The following is a 7391-nucleotide window of genomic DNA, read 5'->3' as shown; positions in this document are numbered from 1 at the left end:
CAAGATCAAATGAAAAATTTAACGTCCAGATTCAACAAATATCCTCATTGTACCAAGACGGGTCTTTTCGGCGTGCTTGTGTCTTTCACCCACACGCACCCTGAGAAACTTCAATTCACATGGGTCACCCATCCTATAATTGTCCTAAAACGAGCACGCTTAAAGGCTTTTAAACGTTTTTCACATGTCTTTGAAAGCAAGAATACGATGGTTTTACAACGCTGAAAAATAGTTGTCTTTGAAAAAACATTGTACTCATTTTTCAGATAAAAAAACAAAAATAAAAATAAAATTTAATATACATGTTTTCAGAATTATAAATCACTAAAAATTCAAATTTTAGATAATAAATTTAATATATGATTTTTCAGTATTACAAATCACTCAAAAGTATAATTTTAGTTCAATACATACTAGAAAATAGGGTTATGTATTAATATTGATAAACTTGAAACCCTATCTTCAACATAGATTAGCATCCAACTCGAGCTATTACTTATTTCATAACTGCACTTTCTTGAACCGAGATTTTCATAACAACAACAATGTCTGTTTTCCTTTAATTTTTATATCAAAAATGTAAATTACTCAAGAAAAAAGCAAAAACCATGAACATAATTCATATAATAAATCATATAAAATACATAAATTTTTAATGATAAAATTCCATGAACATCTATATACCTAGCTAATATCATGAATTAGATCAACAAATACACTTAAAAACTAAAGATTGAAACAAAGAAATAGATCCCCAACCTCGCTGAATTAATGTTAAAGGTTAAAGATTGAAAGTAAAAACGACAAAACTATATATCATAAAATTCAGCCTTAACACCAAGCAAACGGTATATATTCATTACCTCAAAATTAATGTGTTGATAAGAGGAAATATGCATGATATCGTTTTGGAAAAACTGTAATTTTGGTCTTTTATGTTTGTCATTTTGCGATTTCGGTCATCTGTGTTTTCATATTTCAGTTTTAGTCATGTATGTTTCGATTTTTAGCAATTTTAGTCCTTTTTATTCGAAAATACTTACGTGACACTATACACTTCAACTCCACATCAGCACTTGTAACACCCGGTATTTTTAAATACGTAAATTCGCATGCATAATTAGGAAATTTATTTATTTAAAATTTTAGATTTATGGGTTAAATAATTATGTGAAATTATTTTTGCATGTTTTAAGTTATTTTTAAGCATTTAACCCATAATTAGTGATTTTCACGATTTATGTAAATTAATTGTTTTTGATCGCGTAGACGGGACCGTGGACGGACGAGATGACAACTTTCTATCCAATTTATTTCATGAGCATTTTTAGAGCCCAAAAATATTATTTTAAGTTTTATTTTCCTCAATATTTTTAGTATTTAATTTTATATAATTTTAGGAGTCCGTTTTTATTCAAAATAAGCCAAAATAATGACTTTTTAGTATTTTTAAAATTTCCTTAATTATATATTTCGGGATTTATGATTTATTATCAGATTTAAATCTTTTAAGTGGAGTTTTAAATTATATATTTTGGTATATTAATTAAGTAAATTATGTAGTGTAATTATATTTAAAATTTTTAATCCTAAAACTACCCAACCCTACGCCCAAACTCTCCATCAGCCGCCTCACCCCCATCTCCATCATCTTCTTCGTCGATCCAACAGCCAAGGAAGACTCCATAGCCACGTTTTTGAAGGTCCAAAGCAAGTTGTCATCGTCCCGTCGTCCCGGATTCGTTCTACACGCTCCTATCTCGTCCTTTAACGGTGCAAGGCATGATTCCTTCTTTTTTTTTCGTGAAATAATCGAGTATATGCGGGTGTGTGCGTGTGCATCAGTCCTCTTCAAAAAATTTTAGAAAAACGAGATGGGTTAAGGTTTTATGCGTTTGTTCTTGTGATTCTTGATCATACTCACGTTTTCCTTAGCCATGGTCCATACGACTGCGGGTCAGGGCCCCTAGGTCGAGAGGGGGTGGTCTGGACTCGAGTGGCTCGAGTGGTTCGAGCCAAACGAGCCCAGGAAGTAAGCTAGGCTCGATCGGGTTCTTGGACGCGCAGACTAGGGTTTCGGGAAGGGCCTTCGGCCACGGCGGTTTGGGCTGCATGGGGCTGAGGGCTGGTGCAGGTTAGGTCCGCCCAGACGTGGGCTACGTCTGGGCGGCGGCGCTCCGGCCAGGGGCGGCCGGAGCAAGCCGGCAGCAGCCTGGGAACGGCTGCTGCTCACGGTCGCAGCAGAACGTGAATGGGGGGCGACGGGTTCTAGGGTTCCAATTGGGTTCCGGGTCGGGTTATTGGTCCGGGTCAAGTCCGTGGGTCATGGGTTAAGTTATTTGGGTCCGGGTTCGGGTTAAGTTAATTGGGCTCGGGTATTTTTAATTTTAAGTTAATTATTAAGTTTAAGTGTTTTATTGGGCTAATTAGATTAATTAAATTAATGGGCTACATTTAAGTTTATTAATGGGTTTGAATAATTAATTTAAGTTAGTCCACTAATTTTTATGGACTTGAGAGCCCATGGGAATTATTGGGCCAGTCTTTGGGCTTTTGGGCCCATTGGGCCGGAATAGAATGTTAATGGGCCAAGAATATTTTAATGGGCTTTAATTAATTAAGTGGGCTTAGAATAATTAATTATTTGGCTTAAGTATGTTAATGGGCCAGTCTCAGTGTTAGTGGGCCAGAATTTAAGAAAATGGGCTTGAGTGTTAGGGCCAGCAGTTCAGTACAAACCATGAGAAATTGCATGTGTCCTAAATATATATTTAATTATTTTATGCATGAATTTTATTTTAGTATTTATATGTTAGTATAAAAATTAAATTAAATATATATGAAGGACACACATTTTATTTAAGTACATGCATTCATGAAATAATTTTTATGCATGATTTAATGTTTAAGGTTGAGCAAAAGAAAATAATTTTATGTTGGAAGTTGAAGTAGTGTGACAATTTAAGGGGGATTCGTCCCCATATATGAACTATTGAAGGGCAGTTTACTGCCAATTTAAGAGGTGATTCGTCACCGCCACGTACGTTGGTTTCCACGCTGATCAGTATTTAATGTATGATTTAAGGTTACACTATGGATACAACCATGCGATGTTAGAAAATACTTTGCTCAACAATGTTTGTGTATTATGTATGATTATGATATTTAAGTTAATTTAAGTTATGTTATGTCATGATATTTTTAAGCATGCTCATTCATGTATATGTTATGTATTAGTATTAAAGTGATTTAAACTATTTTTAAACCCTTGTTATGTTAGCATGTTGGGCCTCTAGGCTCACTACACTGGTATGGTGCAGGTGAGTACGTAGAGGAGGATGTGGTACCCACCGGCGGCGAGGACATATGAGCGGACATGCAGTGACCCCGTGACCGTGATAGTCGTCTGAGTCTTTATGCATGTTTTGAATATTTTAGCATGTTATACATTTATTAATTTATTTTCAGTGGTTGACAGTATGGAATATTTTATTTAAAAATTTTCAGTGCATGCAAATTTTATTTATTTTTGCTTATGTCAGTATTTTATTAAATTTTTGACTCAGATATTTAATTTATTAAAGGTTGCATTTTTATTTAGTTTATTTATTTTTAAATCTATTTATTCTGTGCATATATGTATGGGCATGTATGTACATATCTTTACTTAGTAAGTATACAAAAAAAAAAAAATTTCACATATTTATTTATATTAGAGAGTTAGGGTCGTTTCAGCACTGCATTGGTGCCACATCATCGCCACATCAGAAAAAGACTAAAATTGCCAAAAAAAAAAAAAAACATAGCGGACTAAAACTGAAATCTAAAAATATAGAGACCAAAATCGCAAAGTGACAAATATACAAGACTAAAAAAGTAATTTTCCCTATCGTTTTTCAAAAATTATATATTTTTGTGTTGGTAATTTAATCAACTCTTGTAACTAGTACTTCATGGAGCATGAGTAGTTGTATAATTTATTGTGAAACATGACAATATCAACATTTATATATTATGGAATTTGAGCATTAATACAATAATTATAAAAATTCACCACTATTAATTAAGAATTATCAAAACTTAATATGAACAAAATAAATAATTAACAAATCGATGTGTTTCAATATTATAGATATGTGAGATCGTCTTACTTTATATATTATATTACATACAAAAATATTTACACGGTCTTATATATATATATATGCATGTATATGTATATATATATATATGCATGTATATACACACCTAAAAAAAAGCATGTATATACACACCTTTGAGCAGGTATCCTTGGGTAGTGTCAATGCGAACAATTAACAACTTTTTATTTTTTATTTTTTATTTTTTTAAAAGAAAATAAGATGTTCTAGTGAACATCTTTGATCGTTTGTTGCGGCTTGTTACGTTCTTCCTCCTACGTAGGCATGGCTCCGGGTTTGATGTTTGATCTGCGTAATCTTTAGGACATAATCCGAAAACAAATTGAACGGATAAATCTCAACCCCAATAATTATTTGTCCATATCTTAACAAACTTGTCGTGCAATCTATCTCCTTGTGACTAGTTCTTAAGTAACAAGCAATTTAACCTCTATAAATACCCTAGTCTTGTATATCTATTCATTCTCATTCTGAAAATCCATACATCTTTCAAAGTTTTAGCATCAAATGGCTTTGAAATTCGACACAATTACATTGTTATTAATTATTGGGGTGTGTTCATCTCTAGCAACAGGTCGAAGTGGTCTAGACAAAACCAACATGGCTGAGAGACACGAGTGGTGGATGCGCAAGTATGAACATTTACCAAGATACAGACGAGAAGGCAAAACGATTCAAGATATTCAAGAAGAATGTGGAGTTTATCGAACGTTCAAACAGTGAAGGAACTAAGACATATAAACTTCGTATAAATGAATTTGCGGACTTGAAAAACGACGAATTTCGTGCCGCTCGTAATGGATACAAGAAGTTCCCTCGCAAGAAATCATCGACACCCTTTAGATATGATGGTGTAAAGGATGTTCCCGAGAATATGGATTGGAGAGAAAAGGGAGCCGTGACTGGAGTCAAGGATCAAGGCCAATGTGGTAACTAAATTATAACTTCATTAAATATATATGTAACAGCAAAATTTTGAAATTACTATTGTCACATTTGTAAAATATGATCAAAATTTTGTTTGTATACATGCAGGTTCATGCCGGGCATTTTCAACAGTTGCAGCAATGGAAGGCATCAACCAAATTTCAACAAAAAAACTAATCTCATTGTCAGAACAAGAACTCTTGGACTGTGATAGAACGGGCGACAATCAGGACTGCCACGGAGGTTTCATGGAATCTGCGTTCAAATTCATAGTAAAGAACAAAGGACTCACCACAGAATCTGACTACCCATATCAAGGAATCTCTGGCACCTGCAACAACCAAAAGGAAGCATCAAGCGCAGCAATGATTATTGGGTACGAGAACGTGCCAGTCAATGACGAATCTTCATTACTTAAAGCTGTTGCAAACCAACCCGTATCAGTGTCCATTGATGCAAGCGGGCCATCTTTTCAATTTTATTCTAGTGGCATGATCACGGGCGATTGCGGTACAAATTTGGATCATGGAGTTACCGCAGTCGGATATGGGGAGACTGAAAATGGGACGAAATATTGGCTGGTGAAGAATTCGTGGGGTTTAGAGTGGGGTGAGGCAGGATATATAAGAGTTGCGAGAGATGTTGAGGCAAAAGAAGGGATGTGTGGGATTGCCATGCAAGCTTGTTACCCCACTGTTTCTTGTTAACAAGCCGAGATGAATAATGATTTGTGGAATCGCCATGCAAGCTTGTTATCCGACTGTTTGAGATTTGTGTCTTGCTTTTATGACTTTGTGTTAACAAGCTAGCCGATCGAGACGATGGTTGGCTTAAGCATGAAGCTTAATTAATTACTCTAACTGGACGCTTGATTTGTTTATCAAAATTCTACTTCTTCCAATTGATATGAAATATTTCATGTAAGAATTTACGTATTCACACAAGTCCAATCTTAATTTCAACAAACTTTAGTCCTTTATTTGTATCTTAACAATCGAGGAACTTTAACATGTAAGTGAATCATGAAACTTAACTATATCTCAATGACCGATCAACGGTGGAAGTTATATTCAAGGAGATGAATTTACAGAGAGGTGCGACCTTCTTTGCCAAGTGCTATAAAGCTCCTTCAAGAGTCAAGAGCATAAGAAAGTATGTAAAGTTTTGCCGACTCAAGGCGGCAAGTTTCTCTATCATCTCCGGCACAGTGGCAAGCAACGCCAGTTGATAGTTTACGCTTAGATGTTGATGCGAGCTTTCATGAGGAGACTAATCGGTGTGGGATTGGTGGTGTTGCGTAACCATTTGGCCCTTGCTATGGTTGCTTTTAGAAAGATAGTCCCAAGACCGGGATCAGTGGTTCTAGGGGAACTGATAGCTTTAAGGGAAGGTTTGAAGATGGTTAAAGATTGGGGATTGTCACAGATTCAGGTTTGTTCAGATTCACTTTTGGCAGTGCAAGTAGTCACGGCGCCCGATTTTGATTTGAGTTATGCTGGCCTTTGTGCTACGGAAGTTAAATCTTTATTTGAAGATCTCAATATGAAACGACCCTAACTCTATAATTATTAAATAAATAAATATGCGGAAATTTTTTTTTTTTATATATATACCTACTAAATAAAATATGCACATATATGCCCATACATACATGCACAAAATAAAAAGATTTAAAATAAATAAATGAATAACTTAAATAAAAATTTCATTCTTTAAATAAAATAAATATCTGAGTCAAACATTTAATTAAAAATACTGCATAAGAAAAATGATGTAAAATTTGCATGCACTGAAAATATTCAAATAAAATATTCAATACCACAACCACTGAAAAATAATTAAAAAGCGTAACATGCTGACATAACTAAAACATGCAATGTGACTCAGACATCTATCACGGTCACGGGGTCACTGCATGTCCGCTCATATGTCCTCGCCGCCGGTGGGAGCTACATCCTCCTTTACGAACTCACCTGCACCATACCAGTGTAGTGAGCCTAGAGGCCCAACATGCTAACATAACAAGGGTTTAAAATAATTTAAATCACTTGGATACTAATACATAACATATACATGAATGAGCATGCTTAAAAATATCATGGCATAAACATAACTTAAATTAACTTAAATAACATAATACATAAACATTGTTGAGCAGTTAAATTTCTAACATCGCATGGTTGTATCCGTAGTGTAACCTTAAATCATACATTAAATACTGATCAGCGTGGAAACCAACGTACGTGGCGGTGACGAATCACCTCTTAAATTGGCAGTAAACTGCCCTTCAATAGTTCACATATG

At 34.7% G+C, this 7391-nt stretch overlaps 1 pseudogene; it reads left to right on the top strand.

Annotated features, from left to right (window-relative positions):
• Nucleotides 1-4667: 4667 nt before the first annotated feature.
• Nucleotides 4668-5794, top strand: LOC140890314 (senescence-specific cysteine protease SAG39-like; annotated as a pseudogene).
• Nucleotides 5795-7391: the final 1597 nt, after the last annotated feature.

This window comes from Henckelia pumila, chromosome 3 (assembly GCF_033568475.1).
Source record: "Henckelia pumila isolate YLH828 chromosome 3, ASM3356847v2, whole genome shotgun sequence".
NCBI lineage: Eukaryota > Viridiplantae > Streptophyta > Magnoliopsida > Lamiales > Gesneriaceae > Henckelia > Henckelia pumila.
Note: the sequence above shows the minus strand (reverse complement) of the source record. Positions and strands in the feature narration are given on the sequence as shown.